The 24,973-nt window shown below is 40.2% G+C and overlaps 8 non-coding genes across 8 annotated transcripts; all 8 read left to right on the top strand.

Moving 5' to 3' along the window:
• Window positions 1-1,280: 1,280 nt before the first annotated feature.
• trnai-aau (transfer RNA isoleucine (anticodon AAU)) lies at window positions 1,281-1,354 on the top strand. Its single transcript has one exon. It is a non-coding gene; the product is annotated as a tRNA-Ile (tRNA).
• A 1,703-nt stretch (window positions 1,355-3,057) lies between these two features.
• trnai-aau (transfer RNA isoleucine (anticodon AAU)) lies at window positions 3,058-3,131 on the top strand. Its single transcript has one exon. It is a non-coding gene; the product is annotated as a tRNA-Ile (tRNA).
• Window positions 3,132-4,938: 1,807 nt separating this feature from the next.
• On the top strand, window positions 4,939-5,012 carry trnai-aau (transfer RNA isoleucine (anticodon AAU)). The gene has a single exon. It is a non-coding gene; the product is annotated as a tRNA-Ile (tRNA).
• A 1,779-nt stretch (window positions 5,013-6,791) lies between these two features.
• Window positions 6,792-6,865, top strand: trnai-aau (transfer RNA isoleucine (anticodon AAU)). The gene has a single exon. It is a non-coding gene; the product is annotated as a tRNA-Ile (tRNA).
• Window positions 6,866-8,673: 1,808 nt separating this feature from the next.
• trnai-aau (transfer RNA isoleucine (anticodon AAU)) lies at window positions 8,674-8,747 on the top strand. The gene has a single exon. It is a non-coding gene; the product is annotated as a tRNA-Ile (tRNA).
• A 1,790-nt stretch (window positions 8,748-10,537) lies between these two features.
• trnai-aau (transfer RNA isoleucine (anticodon AAU)) lies at window positions 10,538-10,611 on the top strand. Its single transcript has one exon. It is a non-coding gene; the product is annotated as a tRNA-Ile (tRNA).
• Window positions 10,612-13,631: 3,020 nt separating this feature from the next.
• Window positions 13,632-13,705, top strand: trnai-aau (transfer RNA isoleucine (anticodon AAU)). Its single transcript has one exon. It is a non-coding gene; the product is annotated as a tRNA-Ile (tRNA).
• A 7,689-nt stretch (window positions 13,706-21,394) lies between these two features.
• Window positions 21,395-21,468, top strand: trnai-aau (transfer RNA isoleucine (anticodon AAU)). Its single transcript has one exon. It is a non-coding gene; the product is annotated as a tRNA-Ile (tRNA).
• The last annotated feature ends 3,505 nt before the right edge of the window (window positions 21,469-24,973 follow it).

Raw genomic sequence — 24,973 nt, forward strand, 5'->3', positions numbered from 1 at the left:
ACCAAAAACCTAACCTTAACCCTAAACCAAGAACCTAACCTTAACCCTAAACCAAAAACCTAACCTTAACCCTAAACCTAACCTTAACCCTAAACCAAAAACCTAACCTTTACCCTAAACCAAAAACCTAATCTTAACCCTAAACCAAAAACCTAACCTTAACCCTAAACCAAAAACCTAACCTTAACCCTAAACCAAAAACCTAACCTTAACCCTAAACCTAACCTTAACCCTAAACCCTAAACCTAACCTTAACGCTAAATCAAAAACCTAACCTTAACCCTAAACCTAACCTTAACCCTAAACCAAAAACCTAACCTTAACCCTAAACTTAACCTTAACCCTAAACCAAAAACCTAACCTTAACCCTAAACCTAACCTTAACCCTAAACCAAAAACCTAACCTTAACCCTAAACCAAAAACCTAACCTTAACCCTAAACCAAAAACCTAACCTTAACCCTAAACCTAACCCTAGCTCCTAAACCTAATTCTAACTTTAACCCTAAACCCCATATAAAAAGCATTTGCTCTCGTGGGGACTAACACTCTGTAAACAGGAATGACAAGCTAAAGTTATCTAGATAGTCACAGAAATGTACGTTCAGCCTGTTCATTATTTCCGTCCGAGTTGACTTATCTTACGAAGTCAGCTTGGTTTAACATAGTTCCTTTCTTTTTTGACCTCGACATTGTTGCTGGATCGATACTTTCATAGTTAACATGCTGTCTCTGCTAGCTAGGTTATGTCATCTGGAGTTGAAATAGGGCCCCAACAGCCCTCACTAATGTACAGGGTTCCAACAGCCCTCACTAATGTACAGAGCCCCAACAGCCCTCACTAATGTACAGGGCCCCAACAGCCCTCACTAATGTACAGGGTTCCAACAGCCCTCACTAATGTACAGGGTTCCAACAGCCCTCACTAATGTACAGAGCCCCAACAGCCCTCACTAATGTACAGAGCCCCAACAGCCCTCACTAATGTACAGAGCCCCAACAGCCCTCACTAATGTACAGAGCCCCAACAGCCCTCACTAATGTACAGGGCCCCAACAGCCCTCACTAATGTACAGAGCCACAACAGCCCTCACTAATGTACAGGGTTCCCAACAGCCATAGTGTTGATCATTGACAGTGTAGAAGGTAGTCCTTGGAACTGAGCTGGATTTGTTTACGTTCTCTGCCCTCTATTGGTAGAACGTAGACATTGTAGATAAGCGACCACCTCCAGACCCATATATGGGTGTATCCCCGTTCCGTAGATTGATCATTATCTCAGGCCGGTTAGCTCAGTTGGTTAGAGCGTCGTGCTAATAACGCGAAGGTCGCGGGTTCGATACCCGTACTGGCCAGCAGGATTTAAAATGTTGTTTTACTATGAATGTCTACAGTGTCTCATAACTCTATTGATTGGGTTCTACCATATGCGTTTTAAATTAGTAGTATGAATTGTCGATTGTTATTGTGGAGTGACATTTTATTGTAGGAGTTTTTTTTTTAATGGTAGGACTTTTCATTCGTCTTTTATCATCCAAGGAAGGAAGGAGGACAGGGACTTCATGGACTAAGAGACAGAGAGACAGAATGGTGAAGAAACAGATAGACGGGTCCATCAATCATTTGATTCATTCAATATTCACACACACACACACACGCACACACACGCACACACATAGTCTTGTACAGCTAACCTTGTGGGAACACACAATTCAATCCCATTCAAAATCCTATTTTCCATAACCACTAACTCTAACCTGTTCTCTTTTAACCTTACTTTAACCTTAACCCTAAACCAAAAACCTAACCTTAACCCTAAACCAAAAACCTAACCTTAACCCTAACCAAAAACCTCACCTTAAACCTAAACCAAAAACCTCGCCTTAACCCTACACCAAAAACCTAACCTTAACCCTAAACCAAAAACCTAACCTTAACCCTAAACCAAAAACCTAACCTTAACCCTAAACCAAAAACCTAAACTTAACCCTAAACCAAAAACCTAACCTTAACCCTAAACCTAACCTTAACCCTGCACCAAAAACCTAACCCTAAACCAAAAACCTAACCTTAACCCTAAACCAAAAACCTAACCTTAACCCTAAACCTAACCTTAACCCTACACCAAAAACCTAACCCTAAACCAAAAACCTAACCTTAACCCTAAACCAAAAACCTAACCTTAACCCTTAACCCTAAACCAAAAACCTAACCTTAACCCTAAACCCTAAACCAAAAACCTAACCTTAACCCTAAACCAAAAACCTAACCTTAACCCTAAACCAAAAACCTAACCTTAACCCTAAACCTAACCTTAACCTTAACCCTAAACCAAAAACCTAACCTTAACCCTAAACCTAACCCTAGCTCCTAAACCTAATTCTAACTTTAACCCTAAACCCCATATAAATAGCATTTGCTCTCGTGGGGACTAACACTCTGTAAACAGGAATGACAAGCTAAAGTTATCTAGATAGTCACAGAAATGTACGTTCAGCCTGTTCATTATTTCCGTCCGAGTTGACTTATCTTACGAAGTCAGCTTGGTTTAACATAGTTCCTTTCTTTTTTGACCTCGACATTGTTGCTGGATCGATACTTTCATAGTTAGCATGCTGTCTCTGCTAGCTAGGTTATGTCATCTGGAGTTGAAATAGGGCCCCAACAGCCCTCACTAATGTACAGGGTTCCAACAGCCCTCACTAATGTACAGAGCCCCAACAGCCCTCACTAATGTACAGGGCCCCAACAGCCCTCACTAATGTACAGGGCCCCAACAGCCCTCACTAATGTACAGAGCCCCAACAGCCCTCACTAATGTACAGGGCCCCAACAGCCCTCACTAATGTACAGAGCCACAACAGCCCTCACTAATGTACAGGGTTCCCAACAGCCATAGTGTTGATCATTGACAGTGTAGAAGGGAGTCCTTGGAACTGAGCTGGATTTGTTTACGTTCTCTGCCCTCTATTGGTAGAACGTAGACATTGTAGATAAGCGACCACCTCCAGACCCATATATGGGTGTATCCCCGTTCCGTAGATTGATCATTATCTCAGGCCGGTTAGCTCAGTTGGTTAGAGCGTCGTGCTAATAACGCGAAGGTCGCGGGTTCGATACCCGTACTGGCCAGCAGGATTTAAAATGTTGTTTTACTATGAATGTCTACAGTGTCTCATAACTCTATTGATTGGGTTCTACCATATGCGTTTTAAATTAGTAGTATGAATTGTCGATTGTTATTGTGGAGTGACATTTTATTGTAGGAGTTTTTTTTTTAATGGTAGGACTTTTCATTCGTCTTTTATCATCCAAGGAAGGAAGGAGGACAGGGACTTCATGGACTAAGAGACAGAGAGACAGAATGGTGAAGAAACAGATAGACGGGTCCATCAATCATTTGATTCATTCAATATTCACACACACACACACACGCACACACACGCACACACATAGTCTTGTACAGCTAACCTTGTGGGAACACACAATTCAATCCCATTCAAAATCCTATTTTCCATAACCACTAACCCTAACCTGTTCTCTTTTAACCTTACTTTAAGCTTAACCCTAAACCAAAAACCTAACCTTAACCCTAAACCAAAAACCTCACCTTAAACCTAAACCAAAAACCTCACCTTAACCCTACACAAAAAACCTAACCTTAACCCTAAACCAAAAACCTAACCTTAACCCTAAACCAAAAACCTAACCTTAACCCTAAACCAAAAACCTAACCTTAACCCTAAACCAAAAACCTAACCTTAACCCTAAACTTAACCTTAACCCTACATCAAAAACCTAACCCTAAACCAAAAACCTAACCTTAACCCTAAACCAAAAACCTAACCTTAACCCTAAACCCTAAACCAAAAACCTAACCTTAACCCTAAACCAAAAACCTAACCTTAACCCTAAACCCTAAACCAAAAACCTAACCTTAACCCTAAACCAAAAACCTAACCTTAACCCTAAACCAAAAACCTAACCTTAACCCTAAACCAAAAACCTAACCTTAACCCTAAACCAAAAACCTAACCTTAACCCTAAACCTAACCTTAACCTTAACCCTAAACCAAAAACCTAACCTTAACCCTAAACCTAACCCTAGCTCCTAAACCTAATTCTAACTTTAACCCTAAACCCCATATAAATAGCATTTGCTCTCGTGGGGACTAACACTCTGTAAACAGGAATGACAAGCTAAAGTTATCTAGATAGTCACAGAAATGTACGTTCAGCCTGTTCATTATTTCCGTCCAAGTTGACTTATCTTACGAAGTCAGCTTGGTTTAACATAGTTCCTTTCTTTTTTGACCTCGACATTGTTGCTGGATCGATACTTTCATAGTTAGCATGCTGTCTCTGCTAGCTAGGTTATGTCATCTGGAGTTGAAATAGGGCCCAAACAGCCCTCACTAATGTACAGGGTTCCAACAGCCCTCACTAATGTACAGAGCCCCAACAGCCCTCACTAATGTACAGGGCCCCAACAGCCCTCACTAATGTACAGGGCCCCAATAGCCCTCACTAATGTACAGAGCCCCAACAGCCCTCACTAATGTACAGGGTTCCAACAGCCCTCACTAATGTACAGAGCCCCAACAGCCCTCACTAATGTACAGGGCCCCAACAGCCCTCACTAATGTACAGGGCCCCAACAGCCCTCACTAATGTACAGAGCCCCAACAGCCCTCACTAATGTACAGGGCCCCAACAGCCCTCACTAATGTACAGAGCCACAACAGCCCTCACTAATGTACAGGGTTCCCAACAGCCATAGTGTTGATCATTGACAGTGTAGAAGGGAGTCCTTGGAACTGAGCTGGATTTGTTTACGTTCTCTGCCCTCTATTGGTAGAACGTAGACATTGTAGATAAGCGACCACCTCCAGACCCATATATGGGTGTATCCCCGTTCCGTAGATTGATCATTATCTCAGGCCGGTTAGCTCAGTTGGTTAGAGCGTCGTGCTAATAACGCGAAGGTCGCGGGTTCGATACCCGTACTGGCCAGCAGGATTTAAAATTTTGTTTTACTATGAATGTCTACAGTGTCTCATAACTCTATTGATTGGGTTCTACCATATGCGTTTTAAATTAGTAGTATGAATTGTCGATTGTTATTGTGGAGTGACATTTTATTGTAGGAGTTTTTTTTTTAATGGTAGGACTTTTCATTCGTCTTTTATCATCCAAGGAAGGAAGGAGGACAGGGACTTCATGGACTAAGAGACAGAGAGACAGAATGGTGAAGAAACAGATAGACGGGTCCATCAATCATTTGATTCATTCAATATTCACACACACACACACGCACACACATAGTCTTGTACAGCTAACCTTGTGGGAACACACAATTCAATCCCATTCAAAATCCTATTTTCCATAACCACTAACCCTAACCTGTTCTCTATTAACCTTACTTTAACCTTAACCCTAAACCAAAAACCTAACCTTAACCCTAAACCAAAAACCTAACCTTAACCCTAAACCAAAAACCTCACCTTAAACCTAAACCAAAAACCTAACCTTAACCCTAAACCAAAAACCTAACCTTAACCCTAAACCAAAAACCTAACCTTAACCCTAAACCAAAAACCTAACCTTAACCCTAACCAAAAACCTCACCTTAAACCTAAACCAAAAACCTCACCTTAACCCTACACCAAAAACCTAACCTTAACCCTAAACCAAAAACCTAACCTTAACCCTAAACCAAAAACCTAACCTTAACCCTAAACCAAAAACCTAACCTTAACCCTAAACCAAAAACCTAACCTTAACCCTAAACCTAACCTTAACCCTACACCAAAAACCTAACCCTAAACCAAAAACCTAACCTTAACCCTAAACCAAAAACCTAACCTTAACCCTAAACCCTAAACCAAAAACCTAACCTTAACCCTAAACCAAAAACCTAACCTTAACCCTAAACCCTAAACCAAAAACCTAACCTTAACCCTAAACCAAAAACCTAACCTTAACCCTAAACCAAAAACCTAACCTTAACCCTAAACCAAAAACCTAACCTTAACCCTAAACCTAACCTTAACCTTAACCCTAAACCAAAAACCTAACCTTAACCCTAAACCTAACCCTAGCTCCTAAACCTAATTCTAACTTTAACCCTAAACCCCATATAAATAGCATTTGCTCTCGTGGGGACTAACACTCTGTAAACAGGAATGACAAGCTAAAGTTATCTAGATAGTCACAGAAATGTACGTTCAGCCTGTTCATTATTTCCGCCCGAGTTGACTTATCTTACGAAGTCAGCTTGGTTTAACATAGTTCCTTTCTTTTTTGACCTCGACATTGTTGCTGGATCGATACTTTCATAGTTAGCATGCTGTCTCTGCTAGCTAGGTTATGTCATCTGGAGTTGAAATAGGGCCCCAACAGCCCTCACTAATGTACAGGGTTCCAACAGCCCTCACTAATGTACAGAGCCCCAACAGCCCTCACTAATGTACAGGGCCCCAACAGCCCTCACTAATGTACAGGGCCCCAACAGCCCTCACTAATGTACAGAGCCCCAACAGCCCTCACTAATGTACAGGGCCCCAACAGCCCTCACTAATGTACAGAGCCACAACAGCCCTCACTAATGTACAGGGTTCCCAACAGCCATAGTGTTGATCATTGACAGTGTAGAAGGGAGTCCTTGGAACTGAGCTGGATTTGTTTACGTTCTCTGCCCTCTATTGGTAGAACGTAGACATTGTAGATAAGCGACCACCTCCAGACCCATATATGGGTGTATCCCCGTTCCGTAGATTGATCATTATCTCAGGCCGGTTAGCTCAGTTGGTTAGAGCGTCGTGCTAATAACGCGAAGGTCGCGGGTTCGATACCCGTACTGGCCAGCAGGATTTAAAATTTTGTTTTACTATGAATGTCTACAGTGTCTCATAACTCTATTGATTGGGTTCTACCATATGCGTTTTAAATTAGTAGTATGAATTGTCGATTGTTATTGTGGAGTGACATTTTATTGTAGGAGTTTTTTTTTTAATGGTAGGACTTTTCATTCGTCTTTTATCATCCAAGGAAGGAAGGAGGACAGGGACTTCATGGACTAAGAGACAGAGAGACAGAATGGTGAAGAAACAGATAGACGGGTCCATCAATCATTTGATTCATTCAATATTCACACACACACACACACACGCACACACATAGTCTTGTACAGCTAACCTTGTGGGAACACGAAATTCAATCCCATTCAAAATCCTATTTTCCATAACCACTAACCCTAACCTGTTCTCTATTAACCTTACTTTAACCTTAACCCTAAACCAAAAACCTAACCTTAACCCTAAACCAAAAACCTAACCTTAACCCTAAACCAAAAACCTCACCTTAAACCTAAACCAAAAACCTAACCTTAACCCTAAACCAAAAACCTAACCTTAACCCTAAACCAAAAACCTAACCTTAACCCTAAACCAAAAACCTAACCTTAACCCTAAACCAAAAACCTAACCTTAACCCTAACCAAAAACCTCACCTTAAACCTAAACCAAAAACCTCACCTTAACCCTACACCAAAAACCTAACCTTAACCCTAAACCAAAAACCTAACCTTAACCCTAAACCAAAAACCTAACCTTAACCCTAAACCAAAAACCTAACCTTAACCCTAAACCAAAAACCTAACCTTAACCCTAAACCTAACCTTAACCCTACACCAAAAACCTAACCCTAAACCAAAAACCTAACCTTAACCCTAAACCAAAAACCTAACCTTAACCCTAAACCCTAAACCAAAAACCTAACCTTAACCCTAAACCAAAAACCTAACCTTAACCCTAAACCCTAAACCAAAAACCTAACCTTAACCCTAAACCAAAAACCTAACCTTAACCCTAAACCAAAAACCTAACCTTAACCCTAAACCAAAAACCTAACCTTAACCCTAAACCTAACCTTAACCTTAACCCTAAACCAAAAACCTAACCTTAACCCTAAACCTAACCCTAGCTCCTAAACCTAATTCTAACTTTAACCCTAAACCCCATATAAATAGCATTTGCTCTCGTGGGGACTAACACTCTGTAAACAGGAATGACAAGCTAAAGTTATCTAGATAGTCACAGAAATGTACGTTCAGCCTGTTCATTATTTCCGCCCGAGTTGACTTATCTTACGAAGTCAGCTTGGTTTAACATAGTTCCTTTCTTTTTTGACCTCGACATTGTTGCTGGATCGATACTTTCATAGTTAGCATGCTGTCTCTGCTAGCTAGGTTATGTCATCTGGAGTTGAAATAGGGCCCCAACAGCCCTCACTAATGTACAGGGTTCCAACAGCCCTCACTAATGTACAGAGCCCCAACAGCCCTCACTAATGTACAGGGCCCCAACAGCCCTCACTAATGTACAGGGCCCCAACAGCCCTCACTAATGTACAGAGCCCCAACAGCCCTCACTAATGTACAGGGCCCCAACAGCCCTCACTAATGTACAGAGCCACAACAGCCCTCACTAATGTACAGGGTTCCCAACAGCCATAGTGTTGATCATTGACAGTGTAGAAGGGAGTCCTTGGAACTGAGCTGGATTTGTTTACGTTCTCTGCCCTCTATTGGTAGAACGTAGACATTGTAGATAAGCGACCACCTCCAGACCCATATATGGGTGTATCCCCGTTCCGTAGATTGATCATTATCTCAAGCCGGTTAGCTCAGTTGGTTAGAGCGTCGTGCTAATAACGCGAAGGTCGCGGGTTTGATACCCGTACTGGCCAGCAGGATTTAAAATGTTGTTTTACTATGAATGTCTACAGTGTCTCATAACTCTATTGATTGGGTTCTACCATATGCGTTTTAAATTAGTAGTATGAATTGTCGATTGTTATTGTGGAGTGACATTTTATTGTAGGAGGTTTTTTTTTAATGGTAGGACTTTTCATTCGTCTTTTATCATCCAAGGAAGGAAGGAGGACAGGGACTTCATGGACTAAGAGACAGAGAGACAGAATGGTGAAGAAACAGATAGACGGGTCCATCAATCATTGGATTCATTCAATATTCACACACACACACACACGCACACACACGCACACACATAGTCTTGTACAGCTAACCTTGTGGGAACACACAATTCAATCCCATTCAAAATCCTATTTTCCATAACCACTAACCCTAACCTGTTCTCTTTTAACCTTACTTTAACCTTAACCCTAAACCAAAAACCTAACCTTAACCCTAAACCAAAAACCTAACCTTAACCCTAACCAAAAACCTCACCTTAAACCTAAACCAAAAACCTCACCTTAACCCTACACAAAAAACCTAACCTTAACCCTAAACCAAAAACCTAACCTTAACCCTAAACCAAAAACCTAACCTTAACCCTAAACCAAAAACATAACCTTAACCCTAACCAAAAACCTCACCTTGAACCTAAACCAAAAACCTCACCTTAACCCTACACAAAAAACCTAACCTTAACCCTAAACCAAAAACCTAACCTTAACCCTAAACCAAAAACCTAACCTTAACCCTAAACCAAAAACCTAACCTTAACCCTAAACCAAAAACCTAACCTTAACCCTAAACCTAACCTTAACCCTGCACCAAAAACCTAACCCTAAACCAAAAACCTAACCTTAACCCTAAACCCTAAACCAAAAACCTAACCTTAACCCTAAACCAAAAACCTAACCTTAACCCTAAACCCTAAACCAAAAACCTAACCTTAACCCTAAACCAAAAACCTAACCTTAACCCTAAACCAAAAACCTAACCTTAACCCTAAACCAAAAACCTAACCTTAACCCTAAACCTAACCTTAACCTTAACCCTAAACCAAAAACCTAACCTTAACCCTAAACCTAACCCTAGCTCCTAAACCTAATTCTAACTTTAACCCTAAACCCCATATAAATAGCATTTGCTCTTGTGGGGACTAACACTCTGTAAACAGGAATGACAAGCTAAAGTTATCTAGATAGTCACAGAAATGTACGTTCAGCCTGTTCATTATTTCCGCCCGAGTTGACTTATCTTACGAAGTCAGCTTGGTTTAACATAGTTCCTTTCTTTTTTGACCTCGACATTGTTGCTGGATCGATACTTTCATAGTTAGCATGCTGTCTCTACTAGCTAGGTTATGTCATCTGGAGTTGAAATAGGGCCCCAACAGCCCTCACTAATGTACAGGGTTCCAACAGCCCTCACTAATGTACAGAGCCCCAACAGCCCTCACTAATGTACAGGGCCCCAACAGCCCTCACTAATGTACAGGGCCCCAACAGCCCTCACTAATGTACAGAGCCCCAACAGCCCTCACTAATGTACAGGGCCCCAACAGCCCTCACTAATGTACAGAGCCACAACAGCCCTCACTAATGTACAGGGTTCCCAACAGCCATAGTGTTGATCATTGACAGTGTAGAAGGGAGTCCTTGGAACTGAGCTGGATTTATTTACGTTCTCTGCCCTCTATTGGTAGAACGTAGACATTGTAGATAAGCGACCACCTCCAGACCCATATATGGGTGTATCCCCGTTCCGTAGATTGATCATTATCTCAGGCCGGTTAGCTCAGTTGGTTAGAGCGTCGTGCTAATAACGCGAAGGTCACGGGTTTGATACCCGTACTGGCCAGCAGGATTTAAAATGTTGTTTTACTATGAATGTCTACAGTGTCTCATAACTCTATTGATTGGGTTCTACCATATGCGTTTTAAATTAGTAGTATGAATTGTCGATTGTTATTGTGGAGTGACATTTTATTGTAGGAGTTTTTTTTTTAATGGTAGGACTTTTCATTCGTCTTTTATCATCCAAGGAAGGAAGGAGGACAGGGACTTCATGGACTAAGAGACAGAGAGACAGAATGGTGAAGAAACAGATAGACGGGTCCATCAATCATTTGATTCATTCAATATTCACACACACACACACACGCACACACACGCACACACATAGTCTTGTACAGCTAACCTTGTGGGAACACACAATTCAATCCCATTCAAAATCCTATTTTCCATAACCACTAACCCTAACCTGTTCTCTTTTAACCTTACTTTAACCTTAACCCTAAACCAAAAACCTAACCTTAACCCTAAACCAAAAACCTAACCTTAACCCTAACCAAAAACCTCACCTTAAACCTAAACCAAAAACCTCACCTTAACCCTACACCAAAAACCTAACCTTAACCCTAAACCAAAAACCTAACCTTAACCCTAAACCAAAAACCTAACCTTAACCCTAAACCAAAAACCTAACCTTAACCCTAAACCAAAAACCTAACCTTAACCCTAAACCTAACCTTAACCCTACACCAAAAACCTAACCCTAAACCAAAAACCTAACCTTAACCCTAAACCAAAAACCTAACCTTAACCCTAAACCCTAAACCAAAAACCTAACCTTAACCCTAAACCAAAAACCTAACCTTAACCCTAAACCCTAAACCAAAAACCTAACCTTAACCCTAAACCAAAAACCTAACCTTAACCCTAAACCAAAAACCTAACCTTAACCCTAAACCAAAAACCTAACCTTAACCCTAAACCTAACCTTAACCTTAACCCTAAACCTAACCCTAGCTCCTAAACCTAATTCTAACTTTAACCCTAAACCCCATATAAATAGCATTTGCTCTCGTGGGGACTAACACTCTGTAAACAGGAATGACAAGCTAAAGTTATCTAGATAGTCACAGAAATGTACGTTCAGCCTGTTCATTATTTCCGTCCGAGTTGACTTATCTTACGAAGTCAGCTTGGTTTAACATAGTTCCTTTCTTTTTTGACCTCGACATTGTTGCTGGATCGATACTTTCATAGTTAGCATGCTGTCTCTGCTAGCTAGGTTATGTCATCTGGAGTTGAAATAGGGCCCCAACAGCCCTCACTAATGTACAGGTCCCCAACCGCCCTCACTAATGTACAGGGTTCCAACAGCCCTCACTAATGTACAGAGCCCCAACAGCCCTCACTAATGTACAGGTCCCCAACAGCCCTCACTAATGTACAGGGTTCCAACAGCCCTCACTAATGTACAGGGCCCCAACAGCCCTCACTAATGTACAGAGCCCCAACAGCCCTCACTAATGTACAGGGTTCCCAACAGCCCTCACTAATGTACAGAGCCCCAACAGCCCTCACTAATGTACAGGGTTCCCAACAGCCCTCACTAATGTACAGAGCCCCAACAGCCCTCACTAATGTACAGAGCCCCAACAGCCCTCACTAATGTACAGAGCCCCAACAGCCCTCACTAATGTACAGAGCCCCAACAGCCCTCACTAATGTACAGGGTTCCCAACAGCCCTCACTAATGTACAGAGCCCCAACAGCCCTCACTAATGTACATTGCCCCAACAGCCCTCACTAATGTACAGAGCCCCAACAGCCCTCACTAATGTACAGAGCCCCAACAGCCCTCACTAATGTACAGGGTTCCCAACAGCCCTCACTAATGTACAGAGCCCCAACAGCCCTCACTAATGTACAGAGCCCCAACAGCCCTCACTAATGTACAGAGCCCCAACAGCCCTCACTAATGTACAGGGCCCCAACAGCCCTCACTAATGTACAGAGCCCCAACAGCCCTCACTAATGTACAGAGCCCCAACAGCCCTCACTAATGTACAGGGCCCCAACAGCCCTCACTAATGTACAGAGCCCCAACAGCCCTCACTAATGTACAGGGCCCCAACAGCCCTCACTAATGTACAGAGCCCCAACAGCCCTCACTAATGTACAGGGCCCCAACAGCCCTCACTAATGTACAGAGCCCCAACAGCCCTCACTAATGTACAGGGTTCCCAACAGCCCTCACTAATGTACAGAGCCCCAACAGCCCTCACTAATGTACAGGGCCCCAACAGCCCTCACTAATGTACAGAGCCCCAACAGCCCTCACTAATGTACAGGGTTCCAACAGCCCTCACTAATGTACAGGGCCCCAACAGCCCTCACTAATGTACAGAGCCCCAACAGCCCTCACTAATGTACAGGGTTACCAACAGCCCTCACTAATGTACAGAGCCCCAACAGCCCTCACTAATGTACAGGGTTCCCAACAGCCCTCACTAATGTACAGAGCCCCAACAGCCCTCACTAATGTACAGAGCCCCAACAGCCCTCACTAATGTACAGAGCCCCAACAGCCCTCACTAATGTACAGAGCCCCAACAGCCCTCACTAATGTACAGAGCCCCAACAGCCCTCACTAATGTACAGAGCCCCAACAGCCCTCACTAATGTACAGGGCCCCAACAGCCCTCACTAATGTACAGAGCCCCAACAGCCCTCACTAATGTACAGGGTTCCAACAGCCCTCACTAATGTACAGAGCCCCAACAGCCCTCACTAATGTACAGGGTTCCCAACAGCCCTCACTAATGTACAGGGCTCCAACAGCCCTCACTAATGTACAGGGCCCCAACAGCCCTCACTAATGTACAGGGCTCCAACAGCCCTCACTAATGTACAGAGCCCCAACAGCTATAGTGTTGATCATTGACAGTGTAGAAGGGAGTCTTTGGAACTGAGCTGGATTTGTTTACGTTCTCTGCCCTCTATTGGTAGAACGTAGACATTGTAGATAAGCGACCACCTCCAGACCCATATATGGGTGTATCCCCGTTCCGTAGATTGATCATTATCTCAGGCCGGTTAGCTCAGTTGGTTAGAGCGTCGTGCTAATAACGCGAAGGTCGCGGGTTCGATACCCGTACTGGCCAGCAGGATTAATCTGTTTTTTTACTATGAATGTCTACAGTGTCTCATAACTCTATTGATTGGGTTCTACCATATGCGTTTTAAATTAGTAGTATGAATTGTCGATTGTTATTGTGGAGTGACATTTTATTGTAGGAGTTTTTTTTTTAATGGTAGGACTTTTCATTCGTCTTTTATCATCCAAGGAAGGAAGGAGGACAGGGACTTCATGGACTAAGAGACAGAGAGACAGAATGGTGAAGAAACAGATAGACGGGTCCATCAATTATTTGATTCATTCAATATTCACACACACACACACACACACACACACACACATAGTCTTGTACAGCTAACCTTGTGGGAACACACAATTCAATCCCATTCAAAATCCTATTTTCCAAAACCACTAACCCTAACCTGTTCTCTATTAACCTTACTTTAACCACTAACCCTAACCTGTTCTCTATTAACCTTACTTTAACCACTAACCCTAACCTGTTCTCTATTAACCTTACTTTAACCTTAACCCTAACCTGTTCTCTATTAACCTTACTTTAACCTTAACCCTAACCTGTTCTCTATTAACCTTACTTTAACCACTAACCCTAACCTGTTCTCTATTAACCTTACTTTAACCACTAACCCTAACCTGTTCTCTATTAACCTTACTTTAACCTTAACCCTAACCTGTTCTCTATTAACCTTACTTTAACCTTAACCCTAACCTGTTCTCTATTAACCTTACTTTAACCACTAACCCTAACCTGTTCTCTATTAACCTTACTTTAACCACTAACCCTAACCTGTTCTCTATTAACCTTACTTTAACCACTAACCCTAACCTGTTCTCTATTAACCTTACTTTAACCACTAACCCTAACCTGTTCTCTATTAACCTTACTTTAACCACTAACCCTAACCTGTTCTCTATTAACCTTACTTTAACCTTAACCCTAACATGTTCTCTATTAACCTTACTTTAACCACTATCCCTAACCTGTTCTCTATTAACCTTACTTTAACCACTAACCCTAACCTGTTCTCTATTAACCTAACTTTAACCTTAACCCTAACCTGTTCTCTATTAACCTAACTTTAACCTTAACCCTAAACCAAAAACCTAACCTTAACCCTAACCCTAACCTGTTCTCTATTAACCTAACTTTAACCACTAACCCTAACCTGTTCTCTATTAACCTAACTTTAACCACTAACCCTAACCTGTTCTCTATTAACCTTACTTTAACCACTAACCCTAACCTGTTCTCTATTAACCTAACTTTAACCACTAACCCTAACCTGTTCTCTATTAACCTTACTTTAACCTTAACCCTAACCTGTTCTCTATTAACCTTACTTTAACCTTAACCCTAACCTGTTCTCTATTAACCTTACTTTAACCACTAACCCTAACCTGTTCTCTATTAACCTTACTTTAACCTTAACCCTAACCTGTTCTCTATTCACCTTACTTTAACCTTAACCCTAACCTGTTCTCTATTAACCTTACTTTAACCTTAACCCTAACCTGTTCTCTATTAACCTTACTTTAACCTTAACCCTAACCTGTTCTCTATTAACCTTACTTTAACCACTAACCCTAACCTGTTCTCTATTAACCTTACTTTAACCTTAACCCTAACCTGTTCTCTATTCACCTTACTTTAACCTTAACCCTAACCTGTTCTCTATTAACCTTACTTTAACCACTAACCCTAACCTGTTCTCTATTAACCTTACTTTAACCTTAACCCTAACCTGTTCTCTATTCACCTTACTTTAACCTTAACCCTAACCTGTTCTCTATTAACCTTACTTTAACCTTAACCCTAACCTGTTCTCTATTAACCTTACTTTAACCTTAACCCTAACCTGTTCTCTATTAACCTAACTTTAACCACTAACCCTAACCTGTTCTCTATTAACTATACTTTAACCTTAACCCTAAACCAAAAACCTAACCTTAACCCTAAACCAAAAACCTAACCTTAACCCTAAACCAAAAACCTAACCTTAACCCTACACCAAAAACCTAACCTTAACCCTAAACCTTAACCCTAAACCTAACCTTAACCCTAAACTTAACCTTAACCCTAAACCAAAAACCTAACCTTAACCCTAAACCAAAAACCTAACCTTAACCCTAAATCAAAAACCTAACCTTAACTCTAAATCAAAAACCTAACCTTAACCCTAACCCAAAAACCTAACCTTAACCCTAAACCAAAAACCTAACCTTAACCCTAAACCAAAAACCTAACCTTAACCCTAAATCAAAAACCTAACCTTAACCCTAAACCTAACCTTAACCTTAACCCTACACCAAAAACCTAACCTTAACCCTAAACCAAAAACCTAACCTTAACCCTAAATCAAAAACCTAACCTTAACCCTAAACCTAACCTTAACCTTAACCCTACACCAAAAACCTAACCTTAACCCTAAACCAAAAACCTAACCTTAACCCTAAACCAAAAACCTAACCTTAACCCTAAATCAAAAACCTATCCTTAAACCTAAACCAAAGACCTAACCTTAACCCTAAACCAAAAACCTAACCTTAACCCTAAACCAAAAACCTAACCTTAACCCTAAACCAAAAACCTAACCTTAACCCTAAATCAAAAACCTAACCTTAACTCTAAATCAAAAACCTAACCTTAACCCTAACCCAAAAACCTAACCTTAACCCTAAACCTAAAACCTAACCTTAACCCTAAGCCAAAAACCTAACCTTAACCCTAAACCCTACACCAACAACCTAACCTTAACCCTAAACCAAAAACCTAACCTTAACCCTAAATCAAAAACCTAACCTTAACTCTAAATCAAAAACCTAACCTTAACCCTAAACCAAAAACCTAACCTTAACCCTACACCAAAAACCTAACCTTAACCCTAAACCAAAAACCTAACCTTAACCCTAAACCAAAAACCTAACCTTAACCCGAAACCAAAAACCTAACCTTAACCCTAAACTAAAAACCTAACCTTAACCCTAAACCAAAAACCTAACCTTAACCCTAAACCTAACCTTAACCTTAACCCTACACCAAAAACCTAACCTTAACCCTAAACCAAAAACCTAACCTTAACCCTAAACCAAAAACCTAACCTTCACCCTAAACCCTAAACCAAAAACCTAACCTTAACCCTAAACCAAAAACCTAACCTTAACCCTAAACCCTAAACCAAAAACCTAACCTTAACCCTAAACCAAAAACCTAACCTTAACCCTAAATCAAAAACCTAACCTTAACTCTAAATCAAAAACCTAACCTTAACCCTAAACCAAAAACCTAACCTTAACCCTAAACCAAAAACCTAACCTTAACCCTAAATCAAAAACCTAACCTTAACCCTAAACCTAACCTTAACCTTAACCCTACACCAAAAACCTAACCTTAACCCTAAACCAAAAACCTAACCTTAACCCTAAACCAAAAACCTAACCTTAACCCTAAACCAAAAACCTAACCTTAACCCTAAACCAAAAACCTAACCTTAACCCTAAACCTAACCTTAACCTTAACCCTACACCAAAAACCTAACCTTAACCCTAAACCAAAAACCTAACCTTAACCCTAAACCAAAAACCTAACCTTCACCCTAAACCCTAAACCAAAAACCTAACCTTAACCCTAAACCAAAAACCTAACCTTAACCCTAAACCCTAAACCAAAAACCTAACCTTAACCCTAAACCAAAAACCTAACCTTAACCCTAAATCAAAAACCTAACCTTAACTCTAAATCAAAAACCTAACCTTAACCCTAAACCAAAAACCTAACCTTAACCCTACACCAAAAACCTAACCTTAACCCTAAACCAAAAACCTAACCTTAACCCTAAACCAAAAACCTAACCTTAACCCTAAACCAAAAACCTAACCTTAACCCTAAATCAAAAACCTAACCTTAACTCTAAATCAAAAACCTAACCTTAACCCTAACCCAAAAACCTAACCTTAACCCTAAATCAAAAACCTATCCTTAAACCTAAACCAAAGACCTAACCTTAACCCTAAACCAAAAACCTAACCTTAACCCTAAACCAAAAACCTAACCTTAACCCTAAACCAAAAACCTAACCTTAACCCTAAATCAAAAACCTAACCTTAACTCTAAATCAAAAACCTAACCTTAACCCTAACCCAAAAACCTAACCTTAACCCTAAACCAAAAACCTAACCTTAACCCTAAGCCAAAAACCTAACCTTAACCCTAAACCCTACACCAAAAACCTAACCTTAACCCTAAACCAAAAACCTAACCTTAACCCTAAATCAAAAACCTAACCTTAACTCTAAATCAAAAACCTAACCTTAACCCTAAACCAAAAACCTAACCTTAACCCTACACCAAAAACCTAACCTTAACCCTAAACCAAAAACCTAACCTTAACCCTAAACCAAAAACCTAACCTTAACCCGAAACCAAAAACCTAACCTTAAACCTAAACTAAAAACCTAACCTTAACCCTAAACCAAAAACCTAACCTTAACCCTAAACCTAACCTTAACCTTAACCCTACACCAAAAACCTAACCTTAACCCTAAACCAAAAACCTAACCTTAACCCTAAACCAAAAACCTAACCTTCACCCTAAACCCTAAACCAAAAACCTAACCTTAACCCTAAACCAAAAACCTAACCTTAACCCTAAACCCTAAACCAAAAACCTAACCTTAACCCTAAACCAAAAACCTAACCTTAACCCTAAACCAAAAACCTAACCTTAACCCTAAACCAAAAACCTAACCTTAACCCTAAACCAAAAACCTAACCTTAACCCTAAATCAAAAACCTAACCTTAACTCTAAATCAAAAACCTAACCTTAACCCTAACCCAAAAACCTAACCTTAACCCTAAACCAAAAACCTAACCTTAACCCTAAGCCAAAAACCTAACCTTAACCCTAAACCCTACACCAAAATCCTAACCTTAACCCTACACCAAAAACCTAACCTTAACCCTAAACCAAAAACCTAACCTTAACCCTAAACCAAAAACCTAACCTTAACCCTAAACCAAAAACCTAACCTTAACCCGAAACCAAAAACCTAACCTTAAACCTAAACTAAAAACCTAACCTTAACCCTAAACCAAAAACCTAACCTTAACCCTAAACCTAACCTTAACCTTAACCCTACACCAAAAACCTAACCTTAACCCTAAACCAAAAACCTAACCTTAACCCTAAACCAAAAACCTAACCTTCACCCTAAACCCTAAACCAAAAACCTAACCTTAACCCTAAACCAAAAACCTAACCTTAACCCTAAACCCTAAACCAAAAACCTAACCTTAACCCTAAACCAAAAACCTAACCTTAACCCTAAACCAAAAACCTAACCTTAACCCTAAACCAAAAACCTAACCTTAACCCTAAACCAAAAACCTAACCTTAACCCTAAATCAAAAACCTAACCTTAACTCTAAATCAAAAACCTAACCTTAACCCTAACCCAAAAACCTAACCTTAACCCTAAACCAAAAACCTAACCTTAACCCTAAGCCAAAAACCTAACCTTAACCCTAAACCCTACACCAAAATCCTAACCTTAACCCTACACCAAAAACCTAACCTTAACCCTAAACCAAAAACCTAACCTTAACCCTAAACCAAAAACCTAACCTTAACCCTAAACCAAAAACCTAACCTTAACCCGAAACCAAAAACCTAACCTTAAACCTAAACTAAAAACCTAACCTTAACCCTAAACCAAAAACCTAACCTTAACCCTAAACCTAACCTTAACCTTAACCCTACACCAAAAACCTAACCTTAACCCTAAACCAAAAACCTAACCTTAACCCTAAACCAAAAACCTAACCTTCACCCTAAACCCTAAACCAAAAACCTAACCTTAACCCTAAACCAAAAACCTAACCTTAACCCTAAACCCTAAACCAAAAACCTAACCTTAACCCTAAACCAAAAACCTAACCTTAACCCTAAACCAAAAACCTAACCTTAACCCTAAACCAAAAACCTAACCTTAACCCTAAACCAAAAACCTAACCTTAACCCTAAATCAAAAACCTAACCTTAACTCTAAATCAAAAACCTAACCTTAACCCTAACCCAAAAACCTAACCTTAACCCTAAACCAAAAACCTAACCTTAACCCTAAGCCAAAAACCTAACCTTAACCCTAAACCCTACACCAAAATCCTAACCTTAACCCTACACCAAAAACCTAACCTTAACCCTAAACCAAAAACCTAACCTTAACCCTAAACCAAAAACCTAACCTTAACCCTAAACCAAAAACCAAAAACCTAACCTTAACCCGAAACCAAAAACCTAACCTTAACCCTAAACTAAAAACCTAACCTTAACCCTAAACCAAAAACCTAACCTTAACCCTAAACCTAACCTTAACCTTAACCCTACACCAAAAACCTAACCTTAACCCTAAACCAAAAACCTAACCTTAACCCTAAACCAAAAACCTAACCTTCACCCTAAACCCTAAACCAAAAACCTAACCTTAACCCTAAACCAAAAACCTAACCTTAACCCTAAACCCTAAACCAAAAACCTAACCTTAACCCTAAACCAAAAACCTAACCTTAACCCTAAACCAAAAACCTAACCTTAACCCTAAACCTAACCTTAACCTTAACCTTAACCCTAAACCAAAAACCTAACCTTAACCCTAAACCTAACCCTAGCTCCTAAACCTAATTCTAACTTTAACCCTAAACCCCATATAAATAGCATTTGCTCTCGTGGGGACTAACACTCTGTAAACAGGAATGACAAGCTAAAGTTATCTAGATAGTCACAGAAATGTACGTTCAGCCTGTTCATTATTTCCGTCCGAGTTGACTTATCTTACGAAGTCAGCTTGGTTTAACATAGTTCCTTTCGTTTTTGACCTCGACATTGTTGCTGGATCGATACTTTCATAGTTAACATGCTGTCTCTGCTAGCTAGGTTATGTCATCTGGAGTTGAAATAGGGCCCCAACAGCCCTCACTAATGTACAGGTCCCCAACCGCCCTCACTAATGTACAGGGTTCCAACAGCCCTCACTAATGTACAGAGCCCCAACAGCCCTCACTAATTTACAGGGTTCGCAACAGCCCTCACTAATGTACAGAGCCCCAACAGCCCTCACTAATGTACAGAGCCCCAACAGCCCTCACTAATGTACAGAGCCCCAACAGCCCTCACTAATGTACAGAGCCCCAACAGCCCTCACTAATGTACAGAGCCCCAACAGCCCTCACTAATGTACAGAGCCCCAACAGCCCTCACTAATGTACAGAGCCCCAACAGCCCTCACTAATGTACAGGGCCCCAACAGCCCTCACTAATGTACAGAGCCCCAACAGCCCTCACTAATGTACAGGGTTCCAACAGCCCTCACTAATGTACAGAGCCCCAACAGCCCTCACTAATGTACAGGGTTCCCAACAGCCCTCACTAATGTACAGGGCTCCAACAGCCCTCACTAATGTACAGGGCCCCAACAGCCCTCACTAATGTACAGGGCTCCAACAGCCCTCACTAATGTACAGAGCCCCAACAGCTATAGTGTTGATCATTGACAGTGTAGAAGGGAGTCTTTGGAACTGAGCTGGATTTGTTTACGTTCTCTGCCCTCTATTGGTAGAACGTAGACATTGTAGATAAGCGACCACCTCCAGACCCATATATGGGTGTATCCCCGTTCCGTAGATTGGTCATTATCTCAGGCCGGTTAGCTCAGTTGGTTAGAGCGTCGTGCTAATAACGCGAAGGTCGCGGGTTCGATACCCGTACTGGCCAGCAGGATTAATCTGTTTTTTTACTATGAATGTCTACAGTGTCTCATAACTCTATTGATTGGGTTCTACCATATGCGTTTTAAATTAGTAGTATGAATTGTCGATTGTTATTGTGGAGTGACATTTTATTGTAGGAGTTTTTTTTTTAATGGTAGGACTTTTCATTCGTCTTTTATCATCCAAGGAAGGAAGGAGGACAGGGACTTCATGGACTAAGAGACAGAGAGACAGAATGGTGAAGAAACAGATAGACGGGTCCATCAATTATTTGATTCATTCAATATTCACACACACACACACACACACACACACACACATAGTCTTGTACAGCTAACCTTGTGGGAACACACAATTCAATCCCATTCAAAATCCTATTTTCCAAAACCACTAACCCTAACCTGTTCTCTATTAACCTTACTTTAACCACTAACCCTAACCTGTTCTCTATTAACCTTACTTTAACCACTAACCCTAACCTGTTCTCTATTAACCTTACTTTAACCTTAACCCTAACCTGTTCTCTATTAACCTTACTTTAACCTTAACCCTAACCTGTTCTCTATTAACCTTACTTTAACCACTAACCCTAACCTGTTCTCTATTAACCTTACTTTAACCACTAACCCTAACCTGTTCTCTATTAACCTTACTTTAACCTTAACCCTAACCTGTTCTCTATTAACCTTACTTTAACCTTAACCCTAACCTGTTCTCTATTAACCTTACTTTAACCACTAACCCTAACCTGTTCTCTATTAACCTTACTTTAACCACTAACCCTAACCTGTTCTCTATTAACCTTACTTTAACCACTAACCCTAACCTGTTCTCTATTAACCTTACTTTAACCACTAACCCTAACCTGTTCTCTATTAACCTTACTTTAACCACTAACCCTAACCTGTTCTCTATTAACCTTACTTTAACCTTAACCCTAACATGTTCTCTATTAACCTTACTTTAACCACTATCCCTAACCTGTTCTCTATTAACCTTACTTTAACCACTAACCCTAATCTGTTCTCTATTAACCTAACTTTAACCTTAACCCTAACCTGTTCTCTATTAACCTAACTTTAACCTTAACCCTAAACCAAAAACCTAACCTTAACCCTAACCCTAACCTGTTCTCTATTAACCTAACTTTAACCACTAACCCTAACCTGTTCTCTATTAACCTAACTTTAACCACTAACCCTAACCTGTTCTCTATTAACCTTACTTTAACCACTAACCCTAACCTGTTCTCTATTAACCTAACTTTAACCACTAACCCTAACCTGTTCTCTATTAACCTTACTTTAACCTTAACCCTAACCTGTTCTCTATTAACCTTACTTTAACCTTAACCCTAACCTGTTCTCTATTAACCTTACTTTAACCACTAACCCTAACCTGTTCTCTATTAACCTTACTTTAACCTTAACCCTAACCTGTTCTCTATTCACCTTACTTTAACCTTAACCCTAACCTGTTCTCTATTAACCTTACTTTAACCTTAACCCTAACCTGTTCTCTATTAACCTTACTTTAACCTTAACCCTAACCTGTTCTCTATTAACCTAACTTTAACCACTAACCCTAACCTGTTCTCTATTAACTATACTTTAACCTTAACCCTAAACCAAAAACCTAACCTTAACCCTAAACCAAAAACCTAACCTTAACCCTAAACCAAAAACCTAACCTTAACCCTACACCAAAAACCTAACCTTAACCCTAAACCTTAACCCTAAACCTAACCTTAACCCTAAACTTAACCTTAACCCTAAACCAAAAACCTAACCTTAACCCTAAACCAAAAACCTAACCTTAACCCTAAATCAAAAACCTAACCTTAACTCTAAATCAAAAACCTAACCTTAACCCTAACCCAAAAACCTAACCTTAACCCTAAACCAAAAACCTAACCTTAACCCTAAACCAAAAACCTAACCTTAACCCTAAATCAAAAACCTAACCTTAACCCTAAACCTAACCTTAACCTTAACCCTACACCAAAAACCTAACCTTAACCCTAAACCAAAAACCTAACCTTAACCCTAAACCAAAAACCTAACCTTAACCCTAAACCAAAAACCTAACCTTAACCCTAAATCAAAAACCTAACCTTAACTCTAAATCAAAAACCTAACCTTAACCCTAACCCAAAAACCTAACCTTAACCCTAAATCAAAAACCTATCCTTAAACCTAAACCAAAGACCTAACCTTAACCCTAAACCAAAAACCTAACCTTAACCCTAAACCAAAAACCTAACCTTAACCCTAAACCAAAAACCTAACCTTAACCCTAAATCAAAAACCTAACCTTAACTCTAAATCAAAAACCTAACCTTAACCCTAACCCAAAAACCTAACCTTAACCCTAAACCAAAAACCTAACCTTAACCCTAAGCCAAAAACCTAACCTTAACCCTAAACCCTACACCAAAAACCTAACCTTAACCCTAAACCAAAAACCTAACCTTAACCCTAAATCAAAAACCTAACCTTAACTCTAAATCAAAAACCTAACCTTAACCCTAAACCAAAAACCTAACCTTAACCCTAAACCAAAAACCTAACCTTAACCCTAAACCAAAAACCTAACCTTAACCCTAAACCAAAAACCTAACCTTAACCCGAAACCAAAAACCTAACCTTAACCCTAAACTAAAAACCTAACCTTAACCCTAAACCAAAAACCTAACCTTAACCCTAAACCTAACCTTAACCTTAACCCTACACCAAAAACCTAACCTTAACCCTAAACCAAAAACCTAACCTTAACCCTAAACCAAAAACCTAACCTTCACCCTAAACCCTAAACCAAAAACCTAACCTTAACCCTAAACCAAAAACCTAACCTTAACCCTAAACCCTAAACCAAAAACCTAACCTTAACCCTAAACCAAAAACCTAACCTTAACCCTAAATCAAAAACCTAACCTTAACTCTAAATCAAAAACCTAACCTTAACCCTAACCCAAAAACCTAACCTTAACCCTAAACCAAAAACCTAACCTTAACCCTAAACCAAAAACCTAACCTTAACCCTAAATCAAAAACCTAACCTTAACCCTAAACCTAACCTTAACCTTAACCCTACACCAAAAACCTAACCTTAACCCTAAACCAAAAACCTAACCTTAACCCTAAACCAAAAACCTAACCTTAACCCTAAACCAAAAACCTAACCTTAACCCTAAATCAAAAACCTAACCTTAACTCTAAATCAAAAACCTAACCTTAACCCTAACCCAAAAACCTAACCTTAACCCTAAATCAAAAACCTATCCTTAAACCTAAACCAAAGACCTAACCTTAACCCTAAACCAAAAACCTAACCTTAACCCTAAACCAAAAACCTAACCTTAACCCTAAACCAAAAACCTAACCTTAACCCTAAATCAAAAACCTAACCTTAACTCTAAATCAAAAACCTAACCTTAACCCTAACCCAAAAACCTAACCTTAACCCTAAACCAAAAACCTAACCTTAACCCTAAGCCAAAAACCTAACCT

Source organism: Oncorhynchus mykiss, chromosome 19 (assembly GCF_057628025.1).
Source record: "Oncorhynchus mykiss isolate SJ-2025 chromosome 19, ASM5762802v1, whole genome shotgun sequence".
NCBI classification, from domain to species: domain Eukaryota; kingdom Metazoa; phylum Chordata; class Actinopteri; order Salmoniformes; family Salmonidae; genus Oncorhynchus; species Oncorhynchus mykiss.